The sequence below is a fragment of the Oryctolagus cuniculus genome, chromosome 12 (assembly GCF_051225735.1).
Source record: "Oryctolagus cuniculus isolate XC-2025 breed Fujian yellow rabbit chromosome 12, ASM5122573v1, whole genome shotgun sequence".
NCBI classification, from domain to species: Eukaryota; Metazoa; Chordata; class Mammalia; order Lagomorpha; family Leporidae; genus Oryctolagus; species Oryctolagus cuniculus.
Window position 1 is genome coordinate 38418512 of NC_142878.1, and position 17263 is coordinate 38435774.

The 17263-nt window shown below is 41.8% G+C and overlaps 1 protein-coding gene across 14 annotated transcripts in view; it reads right to left on the reverse strand.

Moving 5' to 3' along the window:
* Positions 1-291, reverse strand: part of MIPOL1 (mirror-image polydactyly 1) — a 341984-nt gene extending 341693 nt beyond the window's left edge. For all 14 annotated transcript variants that reach the window (XM_089309338.1, XM_051822776.3, XM_089309337.1 and 11 more), the window contains exon 1: positions 44-291. The gene's annotated coding sequence lies outside the window, so the exon portion shown is untranslated. The remainder of the gene's footprint in view (positions 1-43) is intronic.
* Positions 292-17263: the final 16972 nt, after the last annotated feature.

The window sequence follows — 17263 nt, forward strand, 5'->3', positions numbered from 1 at the left end:
GGACTCCTCCGATCGCCCAAACTTCCCCAGCCCACCCGTTTACCTCAGATGCGTCCCGCACCGCCCCGAGCCCACTCTGTGAGCTCGCCCAGGGTTTCTCCGTTCGGAGGCGCAGCCACCGCGTCAGCCAATCGCTGCTCGCTCGCAGCCTCCCCCGGCCCGGGGCTCGCCAGCGCGCGGAGCTGCGCGCGCCCCCAAAACCACCCGGCGGGGCGCGCCGCGCGAGGCACGGACGGCGCCAGCCAGCCAGCCTGCCGCCCGCCGAGCGCGAGGGCCTTCGGGGAGTCGGGGCGGCGCGCACCGGGCATGCGCGTGCTGCGCCGCCGGGGCCGCAGGGCGGGGCCTCGGGAGCGACCCAGAGAGACGAGAGAAAGCCTTGGAGAACTTTGGGGAGGAAAGGAGCGGGCTTCGTGGCGAGCGGTGACTGCTCCAGCAGGGCGCCGCGGCGGTCGAGTCTGAGACAGTGGTGGGGTTCCGGAGGAACAGAACACTGACCAGACAAAACCTAATCTGGTTAGAGGAGGGGAAACGTGTGGTGGAAAGCGCGTCCTGAGGCCTCAGCCTGGGCGCTGTGAGTCCTCACGGGACTTGGCGGCCTTGTGATGGCGTTTCTATGTGTGCGTGGGCGCGGAGTTTCAGGGAGAGCGGTGATGGGGCGCGGGGGAGAGGTGAGGGGCGCGTAGTCGAGTGACGCTCTCGGGAAAGCGGGTGGAGAGATTGCCCGGTGGAGAGAGCGGGAGCGGCCACCCCTCCCGGCCGCTGCGCCTTCTGACTGCAGCCCTGGGGCGGTGACTGTTGTAACCTAAGTACTGCAAAGCGATCCTAAGTCTGACGTCCGCCCACTGACCTCTCCAAGACAAAATGTTGAAGCTTCCCAGTGTTAAGGTCCTCAAAGTTTCCGCCTCTCTTTCTCTCACTGTCTAACTCCGCCTGTCAAAAAGAAACAAAAATAGATTTATGTTATTTATTTGAAAGAGTTACAGAGAGGTAGAGACAGAGAGAGAGGTCTTCCATCCGCTGGTTCACTCCCCAGATGGCCGCAAAGGCCAGAGCTGCGCCAATCCGAAGCCAAGAGCCAGGAGCTTCTTCTTGGTCTCCCACGCTGGTGCAGGGGCCCTAGGACTTGGGCCATCTTCTACTGCTTTCGCAAGCCATAGCAGAGTGCTGGATCGGTAGAGGAGCAGCCGGAACTAGAACAGGCTCCCATATAGGATGCCGGCGCTTCCGGCCAACAGCGCCGGCCCTAGATGTGGGTTTCTTCTTCCACAGATCAATATTACTTTTATAGGTATCACTTTAACCCCTGTTACACTTATTCTTTCAGATACCAAATATTTACTGAGCACATGCTGTGTGCCAGGTACTCTTTTGGATGCTGGATAATAAGTAATAATACAGTAATTTTTCTAGACATACTCAAAAATAGGCATAATAGGAAGTGTTGATGGGTTCCTAAATGATTAAAGTTAATGAAAAGAATTTACACTGTCGTAAGTATAAAAAAGAGTGGAAATGGATGTAAATTAGTTGGGAAAAATAGGTTATGACATTCACAAAATTTTGGTTATTTGATAATGGACAATGCCCTAGTGTTCTAAGGAGGTTACCTATGGATTTAGCTTTGAAATGCATTTTTTGCTTTGCTGCCATGAGGAATTGAATCAGATATTTATGGGCATAAAACACTGTAAAAAATTATATGCGACAAAAAGAGGAGTTATGTAGATTTGTTAGAATAGAGAGTGGAGTCAGGAAGAATGGCTTGTTCAGAGGTTTAGGCCAAGTCAAATTATGTGTGAAAAAGAGGACATGGACAGACACTGTGGAAAAGAGAATTAAACTGCAGCTTGGAAGTGAGCTTCCCATAGAAGAGTGCCAGGTTCATGTCCCAGCTACTTTTCAGATCCGGCTTCCTACTAAGGTTCACCTTGAGAGGCAGCAGATGATGCCATCCAAGTCACAAACCCAGATGGAGTTCCTGGCTCCTGGTCTGCATCCTAGCACAGCCACAACTATTGTGGGCATTTGGGGAGTGAACCAGTAGATAGATAGATAGATAGATAGATCTCTCTTGCTGGGGGTGGGGGGAAGAGAAAGTTGCTTTTCCAAGGTAGGAAATAAGTTAATAAAGGGAGGGGGGATGAATACAACATTGAGTAAAATAAAACCAAATGAATTAGTAAGATAAATAGCTAAAGAAAGTGATTACAGTATTTTCCATTGTGTAAAGTGGATTTTCCCTTGTGTTTTAAAGCTCATTATCTGGGTTTTTAAAGTCTCCTGGGTAAAGAGAAACCAATGTCATCTTAAGAGAAACTTTTCTTACAGTGATTTTTTTTCTTGCTTTCTTTTATATGCAAAGAAGTTAAAGCAGCTATTCATGCTACAGTACCTAGTTTCCCCCTTTGCTTCTCCTACCATAAGTCATATACACATTTCTTCATTTTCCATCTGCTAAAAGTCATCCTGTCTACAAGAAATGAAAGAGAGCAGCTAGAGCTTTCTTTGCTTTTCTCAAGCCAGTTATCAAAGGTGTTGTTGATGCCCTCATCCCTCCTACAAGTGTACTTTAAAAATTCATGGAAAATGGATTTAAAAGATAAGCTTGGGGCCAGCATTGTGGCTCAGTGGGTTAAGCTGCCTAGGATTCTGGAATCTCATATGAGTGTGGGTTTGAGTCCTGGCTGCTCCACTTTCCATCTAGCTTGTGTAGTTGGCCTCTACCACCCATGTGGGAGGCCAGATGAAGCTCCTGGCTTACACCTGGCCCATCCCTAGCCATTGCAGCCATTTGGGGAAAGAACCAACAGGTGGAATATTTGTGTGTGTGTGTGTGTGTGTGTGTATGTGTCTGTCTGTCTCTATAACTTGGCCTTTCAAATAAATAAATAAATCTTAAAACAAAAACAAAAGTTTAGGGGCAAATGTTGTGGCCCACTGCATTAAGTCAGTGCTTGGTTTGCCCTTGTGCCATACTGGAGAGCTAGGTTTGAGTCTTGGCTACCCCACTTCGGCTTCTTGCTGATATATCTTGGGAAGAAATAGATAATGGCTGAACTAATTGAGACTCTGGCATCACTGGGGACACCCACACAATGTTCTGAGCTCCCGGCTTTGGCTTGGCCCACCCCTGGCTGTTGTGGGCATTTGGGGAGTAAACCGTTTATGGAACTTTCTCTCTTGCTCTGCCTTTTAAATACATTTTAAAAATGATAAATTTTAAAGATAATTTATTTTGGTGCAAAATTAGTTTTAAATCAATGCATAGCATTTTATGTTATACATTTTTACATCAGCATTTTGAAGGCCCCTCATGTGCATGAATTTCAAAATTTTTGTACCAAAATAAATTTATTTTCATTTTCACTATTTTCTGAAATACCCACATATGACTTGGGCTTTAGCACTATATAGATGAAGAAGAAAAATTAACTCCTCTTTCATTACTGATAGCAAAAGAATATTAGATCATGAATACTCTGAAGTCCAAATATATCAGGATCCCACAATGTGTCAGGAATTCCTGTCAATTCTGGGAATAAAATTATGAATCAAATGTAGTGCAAACTAGCCAAAAACACTGTATTGGGGCATCCAGAGAAGCAGAAGCAACAAGAGTGTGTGTGTGTGTGTGGAGAGAGAGAGCGCACGCGCGCTTATTCTAAGAGACTGGTTTGTACAATTAAAGAAGTTTAGTGAGTCCAAAATCATGGAGACCAGCAAGCCTCAGAAAGAGTTGCACTTTGAGTCCAAAAGCAGTCAGGCTGGAGACCTAGGAAAAGCCGATTATGCAGATCAGATCTGAAGTCCTCTGCCAGCAGAAATACTTTTTGCTGGGGTTAGGGTACATCAGTCTGCTCTAATGAAGCTGTTACCTGATTAGGTGATGCCAAGCATATTTGCTTTACTCAAAATACACTGACTTAAATAATAATGTCATCAAGAAAATATATTCACAGAAACAGAATAATGTTTGACCAAATATCTGGATACCATGGCCCAGCCAAGTTGATAAAATTAACCACACCAGGTAAACTGATAGATGGCATTTTGGAGGAGGCAAGTAATGGTTATGAAGAACATTCAAGAGGATCTGGAGGAGATAATGCCTGAATCTTGAAGTTTGGAGAGGAGTTTGCAAATTAAAAAGGTGGGAGGGGGCCTGAGGCACTGGCATCCCATATGGGTGCCGGTTTGTGTTCCGCTGGCTGTTTTTCTTCCGATCCAGCTTTCTGCTATGGCCTGGGAAAGCAGTGGAAGATGGCCCAAGTGCTTGAACCCCTGAACCACATGAGAGACACCAAAGAAGTTCCTGGCTCCTCTCTTTGTATCAACCCAGCCCTGGCAATTGCGGCCATTTGGGAAGTGAACCAGCAGATGGAAAACCTCTGTCCCTCCCACTCTCTCTGTAACTCTGCCTGTCAAATAAATCAATAAATAAAATCTTAAAAAAAAAAAAAGAGGTGGGAGTAGATGAGCAGAAAACCGTGGAATTCATTATAGATGGGTTAATACGAGGGTAAGATACTGTGGGGGAGTATAAGCATTTTAGTAATATTACAATATAGAATTCAAGGTGGGAAATGGTAGGAAATAAGATGGGATAGATTATGAATGGCCTTTCATTTCATTAAGTATTCTGGCCTTGATTCTGTTGTCAGTAGGAATTGGAAGTTAAATGGAGTTGGTGTAATCAAATTTGCACTTTAAATAAATCATAAATTTGGAAAATATAAATCAGAATCAAAATTCTTAAGGTCACAAGACTTTTTAATCTAGTTTGAAAATAATGAAATGTCCAGGGTAGGGCAGGGTTGAAGAAGTGTGACATAAAGCTCGCATAAATTAGTAAATTAGTTGACAATATTAGAAGAATGAGTAAAACAGTCTATTTTTGCATACAATGACTTTGAATTGCTTGGGGAACACCTAAGAGAAGCTTTCCATCCATAGGTACATAGTTCACAAGCAAGGATGTGTTCTAGGCAATTGCTTAAATTTTAATTGTGATTGCAATGAAACTATAAATAGATTGAGAAGAACTGACAACAACATTGAGCTTCATTTCCATGAACATGGAATACTTCATTTATTTAAATATTTTATCAGAGTTTTATAGTTTTCCTCATAAATTTTGTAATATTTTGTTAAGTTTATTTTGCAGTAGTTTAATTTTTAAACTAATCTAGATAGTACTGAGTATTTAATTTCAAATACCAATAGTTTATTGCTGGTATATAAAAAAGCAATTGACGGCCGGTGCCATGGCTCACTAGGCTAATCCTCCGCCTTGCAGCGCTGGCACACCGGGTTCTAGTCCTGGTCGGGGCGCCGGATTCTGTCCCGGTTACCCCTCTTCCAGGCCAGCTCTCTGCTGTGGCCTGGGAAGGCAGTGGAGGATGGCCCAAGTGCCAGGAGACCAGGAGAAGCACCTGGCTCCTGCCATCGGATCAGCGCAGTGCGCCGGCCGCAGTGCGCCGGCCACGGCGGCCATTGGAGGGTGAACCAACGGCAAAGGAAGACCTTTCTCTCTGTCTCTCTCTCTCACTGTCCACTCTGCCTGTCAAAAAAAAAAAAAAAAGCAATTGACTTCTGTATATTAACTGTGCATTCTGTACTATAATCAATTGTTAGTTCCAGGAGGGTTTATTCATTGTTAATATTGTCAGGTTTTTGGAATTTTCTTGTTTTTTAAGATTTATTTATTTGAAAGGCATAGTTATACACAAAGGGAAGGAGAGGCAGAGAGAGAGAGAGAGAGCTTCACCATCCACTGATTCACTCCCCAAATGGCTGCAGTGACCAGGACTGGACCAAGCCAAAGGCAGACCAAGCCAAAGGCAGCAGTCAAGAGCTTCTTCAGAATGGAAGAAGATTTATTTATTTATTTATTTGAGAGGTAGAGGTACAGATAGAGGGAGAGACAGAGGTTTTCCATCCCATGTGGATGCAAGGGCCCAAGAACACAGGCCATTTTCCACTGCTTTCACAGGTACGTTAGCAGGGAGCTGGATTGGAAATGCAGCAGCCAGGACTCAAACAGCACCCTTATGGGATGATGGAGTTGCAGGCCATGGCTTAAGCCATTCCAGCACAGCACCAGCCCCAACTTTTTCAATACAGGATAATCATGTTATCTGCACACAAAACAATTTTGTTCCTTTATTTCTTTCTAAACTTTATACCTTCATGACTTATTTTATCACATATGTAATTTCTTGTTTAAAAAATCAAACTCAATTTCCTTCCTTATCTTAGCGTCCATTTCTCTGGCCGCTGCTGTTCTCTTTCTTAAACACTTAATAATGAAGCATCAAAATATTGAAGTAAAATGTGTTAGATCTGCAGGAAGAAATCCACAATCTACAATTATAGTCAGAGAATTCACACATCTCTCAGTAAGTGATAGAACAAGAGAGAAAGAAAAAAAGAAAAATCAGTAAGGATACAGAAGATTTGAACAACACTATCAAACAAATTGACTAATTGACTATTATAGAACACTCCACCTATCAACAAATATATATGCATTCTTTTTAGGTCCACGTGGAATAATTACAAAGACAGCATGATCTAGGCCACAAAACAAATGCGAATTCATCAAAAAGGATTCAAATCATACAAACAATGTTTTATGACCAGAGTGGAATAAGCTAAATAAAAGAGAATGATATCTAGAAAATTCCCAAATTTTGGGGAAATAAGTAACAGACTTTCAAATCACCTGTAAAACTGAGCAACACAATCCTAATATAAACTATGGCCTTTAGTGAATAGTAATGTCTCAATATTTTTTAAAAGATTTATTTATTTATTTGAGAGGTAGAGTTACAGAGAGAGGGAGAGATAGATTTTTTACCTGCTGGTTCACTCCCCAAATCGCCGCAATGGCCGGAGATGAGTCAATCCAAAGCCAGGGGCCAGGAGCTTCTCCTGGGTCTTCCATGTGGGTGCAGAGGCCCAAATAATTTGTCAGCCCTCTGCAGCTTTCCCAGGCCATCAGCAGACAGCTGAATCAGAAGAGGAGCAGCCAGGATACAAAGTGGCACCCATATGGAATGCCGATGCTGCAGGTGGAGGCAGCCTACTGTGCCACAGCACTGGCCCCAATGTATCAATATTGATTCACTAATCTTACCAAATGCACTATACATAATGCAGGATGTTACTAGGAGGGTAAACTGTGTAATGAGATTGATATGGAAACTGTTCAATTTTTGTACAAAACTAAAGCTACTCTAAATAATAAAATCCCATGATTTACAAGAATTGAAAAAAATGTGTAGGATGTTGATAAAACAGAACTTCAAAAAATTATAGCACTAAACAATAATATTAGAAAAGGTTTCAAATCATTAACCTTAGGAGACTAATAAATGAAGAGCAAATTAAACCTGAAGTAAACAAAATAAAGGAAATAATAACTACAAGAACAAAAAAGCAATAGAGAAAAACCAATGAAACCAAAAGCTGATTCTCTGATAACACCAATAAAATCAATCAATAAAAAAGGGAGAAGACACAAACTACCAATATCATAAATTTAGAAAGCAACATCACTACAAATTCTACAGATACTAAAAGAATATTACAAACAATTTTCTGCCAATAAACTTGACAACTTGCATGAAATGGACAGATTGCTTGCAAAGGTAGGCATTGGTATGATCTCAGCCATAGCCTAATTTTAGGCAGATCCAATGGGCAGCCTTAGGGCATGAACTATGACATGCTATTGTTCTTACCTTAAGGCAAGCAGGTCAGCATTTTGTGTTCCTGTTTAGTCAGTCATTGGGTATGGGGCTGCTAGTGAAGTGGAGAGGCAGCAAATTGTGATTGTAACCTCCCAGGAGGGGTGGTGATGTGACTTCTGAAGCTTCTCTTTGAGAACATTACTTTCTCTCTCTCTTTTATTTGAAAGAGTTACAGAGCAATAGGGAGAGAGAGAGAGAGAAATATTTTCCATCTGCTTGTTTACTTCCTGGATGGCCACCACAGCCAGGACTGGGCAAGGCTGAAGCAAGGAGCCAGGAGCCAGAAGATTCTTCCAGGTCTCCTATGTGGGTAGCAGATGCCCAGATACCTGGGCCATCTTCCATTGCTTTCTTGAGGCCATTAGCAAAGAGCTGGATCAGAAGTGAAGCAGCCAGGACACTAACTGGTGGCTTTACCTCTATGCCACAATGCCGGTGGCACTGAGAATGCTTCTCTTGAAAATGAATTAACCAAAGTTCCTAGCAACCAACACTCAGAGCAGCTGAGGAATGTGTGGGCCAGCTTAGTAAAGTGAACTGAATCATGCCTCAACAGCATTCACTGTAATAATGCTGAGACTTTAAGATGAGAAGGAGACAGGCCTAGCAAAGAATTCTCCTGTCAGAGAATACATCAAGTGCAAAGTCCATGATGCAGATCAAGTTACACATATGGTCAGAAAGACCATTATATTGGGTCAGAATGTATGGGGGCAAAATAGTACAAGACAAAGACATAGAGGGAGGCCATCATATAGAGTCCCAAAAAGACCATAATAAGTCTGATTTTGTTCTTCATGCATCTGAAAACCACTGGAGGATTTTTATTCTTTTTTAAAAAAAGATTTATCTATGTATTAGAAAGGCAGAGATAGAGAGAGAGAAATGGAGAAGAGAGAGATCAATCTTCCATATACTGGTTCATTTCCCAAATGATTACAACAGCCAGGTCTGGGCCAGGTGAAGCCAGGAGCCAGGAATCTCATCTTAGTCTCCCACATGGGTGGCAGAACCCAAGTATTTGAGTCATCATCCACTGCCTTCCCAGGAGCACCAGCAGGGAGCTTGATCAGAAGCAGAGCAGCTGGGACTGGAACCAGAACTCCATATGGAATGCCCACATCCCAAGTGATAGCTTAACTTGCTAGGGCACAAAGGCTGGCCCCTGGAAGATTTTTCAACAGGGCACTATAATGATCTACTTTATATTGCTAGAAAATTATGCTGAATACCTAGTCGAGACTATAAGGGCTAGGAAAATAATTAGGAAGCTATTTTTGTAGTACAGTTCAAAGATAATGTGACTGGGACCAAGGTGACAATGATAGAGACAAAAGTGGATAAAATCAGGATATATTTTGAAGATAAAATTTCATCATAGGCTAATGGTCTGGATGTAGAAAGATTAGAAAATCAGGATGACCTCTACATTTTTGCTGAGAACTGTTGGATGGCTAGTATTGCCATTTTCAGAAATAGGGAATACAGAAGTTTGAGGGGCTATACTCAAAAGTTCTTTTAAGTTCAAACCCTCTCCCTCTTCTCCCTGTCTCTAATCCCATCGCCAGTTCCCCACCACGGTCTCTTTCTCTATCCCTCTTTTTCTTGATACCCAGTGGAAATGTACCACTTGGATGTATTGTCCCGGATTGCCTAGGAAATTGAATATAAGAATGGTTAAGTTCATCACAGTGTAGGAACTAATTTTAACTAAGAGCCTGGCTGAGATTCACTGAGAAGGGAATACAGACCCAAGCCCTGAACACTCTAATATAAAGGGGTTAGGTATAGGGAGAAGAGTCAATAGAGAAGACCAAGAAGATCACATGGTAAAGGAAGAAGAAATCCAGAAAAGTATGTTGTCATGGAAGCACGGAGAAGAGAGTGCTTAAAGAGACAGAGTGGTCAGTTTATATCAAATGTTACTGGAAAGTTGAATAAAATAAAGTCAGAAAAAATGACTTTTGGACTTTGCAACACAGGAATGGTTGGTGATGTTGTTAAAAATAGTTTCAATGAATTGGTCCCATGGGAAGCCAGTTTAAAGTGGCCTGGAGATAAAATGGGTAATGAGGAAATAGCAGATGCTCTACAGTTAATTCCTGGGACAGGCAAGAGAGAAATTGTGTGACAGACATAGTACATTTTCTAAGTAGCAGATACTGTCTCTCAGAATTTCAGTTTTATTACTGGTGAAGATCCCTTCATCTCAAGAGTAAGTAGCATGCTCCCCACCTCACAATTAACCTAATCCACTCTTATGAACCCTGGTTCTTTTTGCCAGTGCTGTCTCTATGAATGTTGTATAATCAAGTTCTGGTTAACAAGATGTGCTCATAAGGAAAATCTAATTAAGGACTTTCTTTCCAAAGCAAAGAGCCATATGAGGAGAAACCTTTGCCTCTGCCTGTTCCTTCTGTTTGGGATGCTGGAGTAAGGACACAATACTTGGCAGTCATTCTACCATGAGTCAACAAGGTGGAGGACCAAGAGCTATTTGCACATACTGAGGATGGTGCCTTGAAGAGATAGAAAAAGATTCGGTTCTTAGTCAAACTGCATCACCGGTCCTGGACTGCCTATCTCTAACTTCTTGTATAGGAGATTAAAAAGATAATTCCTTATTATTATTATCCTCTCGCAATTAGATTTTCTATTACTTGGAGCTAAAAGTATTCCTAACAGATGCCAGGAGGATAGCTACTGTAAGCCAGATGCTGTCAACCCTAACTGAGTTAAAACTACTGATGCCCAGTACCCCTGTTCCCAGCATCTGATTTCATTTGGTCTAGGAGAAGAACAAGGTCTTTTTTAAAAAAGTTTTCCTGGGATAGGCATTTGGTGTAGTTGTTAAGACTCCAGTTAGGATACTTATGTCCTATATCAGAGTGCCTTGGTTCAGCTCTCAGCTCTACCCTTGCTTCCAGCTTCCTGATAATGTAGATCCTGGGAGACAGCAGGTGATAGCTCAAGTAGTTGTGTCCCTGCCACCTCTATGGGAGAACTAGCCTGGCCCAGCCTCTGCCATTGTGGGTGACTGGGGAGTAAACAAGCTCTTTCTGTCTTTCTATCTGTCACTCTGTCTGTCCATTTCTGTCTCTCTGCCTCTCAGATAGATAAAAATAAATGATTTTTAAAAGTTCTCCAGATGATTATTCAATAGAGGTCAAGGGAGGTTTTCTATTTTGTTGTCATTAATAGTTTTTGTTTGTTTGTTTCTTAAAAGCAGAGTTACAAAGAGGGAGAGACTGAGAGAATGGTCTTCCATCTGCTGGCTCACCCCCCAAATGGCTGCAGTGGCCAGAGGTGGGCCAATCCAAAGCCAGGAGCCAGGAGCTTCCTCCAGTTCTCTCATGTAGGTGCAGAGTCCCAAGCACTTGGGCCATCTTCCACTGCTTTCCCAGGCCAGAAACAGAGAGCTGGATCAGAAAAGGAGCATCTGGGAAATGAACCTGCACCCATATGGGATTCCGGCACAGTAAGCATAGACTTAGCCTACAATGCCACAGTACTGGCCCCCAGTCATCATGGTCTTTTAAGATGTAAGATAATAGAGCTTATTTGTGGGTTGGTGAGCCTGATCCAATAGAGAGTGAGAAACTGCTGATGCAGGGTTTCATATCATCAATCATGGGAGAATGAGGAAGAAGGGATAATCAAACCTGTGGGAAGAAATAGACTATTTTTTAATCTTTATTGAAGTGAAATTTACATAAGAAAATAAACCATTTTTGAATGAATAATTTTTTGACATTTAATACATTCACAGTGTTGTGCAACCACCATCTTTAGCTAGTTTCATCTCCCTGGGAAAGTGGCCAGAATCTGAATGGAATCACTGTATCAATCCTGCTTGTGTCAAGCCAGAATGTTATGTAGGAGGGTCCTTGTGTACATATGCCTACGATAAAAGCTTTTACAAAGGGCTAAAGGATTTTTACATATATATGCCTGTAATAAGAGCTTTTTCCAAGGACTTTCCAGACTGTAGCTTGCTACATGAGTCAGAAAGACAGCTTGCCAGATTTATAAGACTTGCCTGATACATACTCTTCACTAAAGAGCTGACATCATCTCCTGTGATAAGCCTCTAAAACCAATGTCTTCTTTGTTTCAAAACAAATTACATGTACTTCTCTCTTTTACCTTTAAAATTTTCCCATACCGCAGTCTCTACAGATGTGCCCTTGATTTGCTATGACATGCACATACCAGATTATAATCCTTCTGCTTACTCCCAAATAAATTCATTATCTTCACAGAATCTCTGTTCCTAAATTGATCCCCCAAAAGGAAACCCTGGACCGATTAAGCAGGTACTACTCATTGCAGTCCTTCTTGCCCCCACCTACTGGCAACCACAAAGCTACTTTGTGTCTTAATTGATTTATCTATTTTGAATATTTCATATAAAGGAATATATGTGATCTTTTGTGTCTAGCTGAGCTAGCTCTTTGATGGTATCAACTAATTTTCCCCATTGTAACAGATGGAAAAAGCAATAATATGTATGGAGAAAGATGGAGTGATTTGAAGATGAGAGGATGAGGAAGTTCCTTTCTGATGGGTTCTATCAGATTGATGAGTGATGCAAGAGACAAACTATGAATGAAGTGGAGTGTTAAATGAAATGGAAGAATTTGTGGAGAAATGGGAAGTTATAAAATGGTAATCTTGGGTAATGATGTGATCTTATTTGACTAGTATATAGATATGCCTGGTAGCAATTTGAAGCTTTGGTAATTATATCAAATATCATTTTCTCTAGCAGTGTTTAGTCTACTATAGGTACAAAGAGGAGAGATAATTTAATTAGAAGAGAATTAGGGAGTTTTCAAGGCAGTAATTAGAGAAGAGAGGAGCAGCAAATTTAAGAAATTTTAAGAGCTTGAGTATAATTATGGGCCATATATTCCCTATTTTTAGATTTATTTATTGATTCGAAAACCAGAGTTAGAGAGAGGGAAAGTCAGACACAAGACACACACACACATACACATATGCACACCGATCTTCTATCCACTGGCTCATTCCCCAAGTGGTTGCACAATTGCCAGGGCAAGGCCAGGCTGAAGCCAGGAGCCTGGAACTCCATTCAGGTCTCTCAAATGGGTGACAGGGGCCCGAGTGCATGGACCTTCTGCTGCTTTCCCAGGCACATTAGCACGGAGCTGGATCAGAAGTGCAGTAGCCAAGATTCAAACTGGGTGTTCATATATGATGCTGGCAGTCCAGGTGGTGACCCACTGAGGCATAGTGCCAGCCTTGGGCTGTATATTCTATTGCTATAGAAGGAGAAAAGTGAGTAGGTAAGAGCAGATGGGTATTGAGAAATATTTGGATTCATGTCTTGGAATATCTGATGAGATTGAAGCGTTACTGCACTGGGTTTATAGATTATGTTACAAGCATAAGACATAGTGGCCGAAGTTGGAATTCTTAAAAAATCAGTAAAATCAGTATTTGGAGATGTTGCTACTATGCTGACGTCAAGGTCCAGGTATAAAAAGAAGTCAGCAAGTAGGTAAAGAAAACATGATTGGAGGATAGGGGCCATATCTTGGAGGAGAAAAATTCTCTATGGGTCTCTTTCAAGTCTACAGATCTTGTGACAACTTTCATTCCAGACTATCTTTTCTAGGATATTTGTGTAACAAATAGCCTTGGAAGACAGAGATAATGCTTCTCTCCAGTGTAGAGGGTCAATATGTTTCTTGACTAGTATAATTAAGATAATGTCTTCTTCTGGGGCAAAGATTGGGTAATTTTTCCTAGTATATTTCCTGTAAGACTGGATGTTTCTCAAGGTTGAAGTTCTTATTTCTGACACAATCCACTGGTATGCAGTATACACTTGCGTATGAATTTTCCTTGCCCCCTATCCCCATGGAACATGAGGGGAGTGAGTGGAAGTGATTCGAATCATAATGCCTATTGTGTTGAGTAATAAAATCCTTTGCCTCTGATTCAAAAGTCTCATATCTTCTGCCAATGTCTATGAAACTGTAGCAGCATAACTTGTTAGTTTACCAGTAGGTTAAAATTTTAAGTCCTTCACAGTTCTTGACAACATAGTTTAAGGTAGATTATCCATATTTATCATTCACAAAGAGTTGATTTCATGTTGATTGAGAGAAGCAGCAATATAACAATATGATGTTACAAATTTCAAAAGAGGTATATTTATTTTATGTACATGAAGTAAATGGGAGGGGTTGGGAGAATGTTTGTCAGGATACAAAATTTCAATTAGGAGAAATAAGTTCAAGAGATCTATTGTACAAAGTGGTGACTAGAGTTAATAACAATGTACTACATTCTTTAAAATTGCTAAGAGAGTAGATTTTAAGGAATTTCACCGCAAGAAAATTAAAAATATGTGAGGTAACGCCTATGTTAATTAGCTCAATATAGCCTTTCTACAATGTGTGTGTGTGTGTGTGTGTGTATGTGTAAATTTTTTTAAAGCTTTATTTATTTATTTGAGAGGCAGAGTTACAGAGAGACAGAGGCAGAGAGAAAGAGAAAAGCCTTCCATCTACTGGTTCACTGCCCACATGGCCACAACGGCTGGAGCTAGGCCGATCCAAAGCTAGGAGCCAGGTGCTTCTTCCAGGTCTTCCACATGGGTCAGGGGCCTAGGGACTTGGGCATTGTCTTACTGCTTTCCCAGGCCATAGCAGAGAGCTGGATCAGAAGTGGAGCAGCTGGGACTTGAACCATCACCCATATGGGATGCTGGCACTGCAGGTAGCGGCTTTATCCACTACACCACAGTGCCAGCCCCTCTATGTATATATTTTTTAAGAAGTTATACATGATAAATATATGCAACTTCCATTTGTTAACTTAAATATTTACTGAAAAATAATTAAGAATAAAGAAGAAATGCTTTTAAAGTATCAGTAGAGAATCAGAGGACAACTGTCCCATCTCAAGATGGAGGAAAATCATATAGGAGACAAAGACTATGGTTGAGAGAGTTGTAGAGAAATAAGTGTCTTTCAGGGAGACAAATGCATTATTAATTATGGCAAGAAAGTGAAGGGAACATTTAAATCTGAGATGAAAATATAAGAATTTGTTGATAATAAGCTAGAATTATCAGACAGACTAGCAGGAGAATTTGAGAGACAGAAGAGAGTTCTGACTTTGGAACACGTTAGGAGATGGATAGAGCAAGATGAGTAGAAGAGTTAAAGTAATGACTGAAGGTAAACAAGATGTGATGTTGAGACAGGATCTTGAAAAATGGATTCTAATCTGATTTCAGTTTGAGTTACTCATGAGGGAGAGAAAGTGAAATAGGCACAGAAACAGAATGGAGTACAGTGAAAAGATCTCAAATGGAGATAGGATGCATCAATATAAGGGTTTCTTAAAAAGTTTATGCAAAATGGAAATAAAAGGTAGGTCTAGGGGTGAGTGTTTGGGATAGTGGTTAAGATGCTGCTTGGGGCCGGCGCCGCAGCTCACTAGGCTAATCCTCCACCTTGCGGCGCCGGCACACCAAGTTCTAGTCCCGGTCGGGGCGCTGGATTCTTTCCCGGTTGCCCCTCTTCCAGGCCAGCTCTCTGCTGTGGCCTGGGAAGGCAGTGGAGGATGGCCCAAGTGCTTGGGCCCTGCACCCCATGGGAGACCAGGAGAAGCACCTGGCTCCTGCCATCAGATCAGTGTGGTGCGCCGGCCACAGCGCGCCGGCTGCGGCGGCCATTGGAGGGTGAACCAACAGCAAAGGAAGACCTTTCTCTCTGTCTCTCTCTCTCACTGTCCACTCTGCCTGTCAAAAAAAAAAAAAAAAAAAAAAAGATGCTGCTTGGGGCATGAACATTCCATATTGGAGTGCCTGGGTTCAAACCCCTGCTGCACCTCTGATTATAGCTTTTTGCCATATGTGCAGTCTGAGAGGCAGTGGGTAAAGGCTTAGGTATTGGATCCCTGCCACCCACATGGGAAACTTGGATTGAGTTCCCAACTCATGGCTTCAGCCTAGCCCAGCCTAGTAGTTGTGGGCATTTAAGGAGTGAACAAGTGGACGGAAGATCTCCTCCTCTTTGTATCTGTCTGTCTTTCAAAATATATAAATGTTTATTTTGTGAAAAAAATTTGAAACCCATGCAGCTTTTCTCACAACACCCATTTTTCATGAACTTTTTTAAAGTTCCTTGTATATGTAAGATTTGAACAGGTGGAAGAAAGAATTGGCATATTTGAGTATTGGCCATTAAAAGTACCCTCTGGAGAGCAGAAAGAAAAAAGAATGCAGATAGGTAATCAGAGCTGGCCTGGTGTTGTGGTGCAGAAGATTAAGCCACCTGTGATGCTGGGATCCCATATGAATGCTGGTTTGAATCCTGGCTACTCTGCTTCCAATGCTGCTCCCTGTTAATGTGCCAGGAAAGCAGCAGAAGATGGTGTAAGCATTTGGACCCCCCCCCACACACACACACAAGGGAGACTTGGAGGTAGAACCTAGCTCCTGGCTTCAGCCTGGCCCAGTGCTGGCCTTTGTGGCCATTTGGGGAGTAAATTAGTGGATGGAAGATCTGTCTCTTTCTTTCTGTCTTTGTCCCTGTCTCTGTCTGACTCTCCCTCTCTGTAACTCAGCCTTTTAAATAAATAAGTAAATATTTTTAAAAAATGAACAGAGTCAAAGAGACTTATGGGATACTACCCAAACATATCAGTATATGCATTTCAGCAATTTTGAGGAGGAAAAGAGATATAGAAAAAAACAGAAAGTTTACAATAAATAATGGCCAAAATGTTTTCAAATTTGATAAAGACATGACCCTGTTGTAGACTGAACTGTGCCCACCCAAACTCCAAATTCATGTGTTGATGCCCACAAAATAGAACAAATACTATATATTCTTTTGTATACATGGAAGCTAAAAACTCTTACATGAGTGAATATTAGAGGCTGGGAAGGGTTGGATGACAGAGAAAGGTTAGATAATCTGTACCAAAGCACATTTAGATAGAAGTAATAAATTATAATTAATATAGTAATAAGGATAAAGTCAAAGAGATCCACACTGAGACATATTATAATGAAACTGTCCAAAGAGAAAATCTTGAAATCTTCAAGAAAGAAACAAGTCATTACATAGTGATCTGGATGGAGCAGGGAATCTGGAAGGGATTTGGAACTAAGGCCTGCACTGTGCCAATCCCATCATCTTCCAACCAATTCAACATGGCTGAAGACCCAACACACCCAGTCTTTATCATGTAGCTAAGCCTCACTTTCCACTGAGCTCCAAACACCATGACACCCTGGGAGATTTCCACGTGCAGCCCTGTCCCACATCCTTTCATTTAGATCTTTAATCAGGCCCTGCCCTGAGCACCACTCTTACGCTATAAAAGGATGACCCCAACCTGGATGGGAACAATTCTCTTTCTTGAGGTTGCCCACATTCACATCTGAGTGTATAGTATCCCTTTGCCTTTCAGTAAATCTTGCTTTTCTGCTTTGTCTAGGTCTCTCGGTTGTACTCTTACAT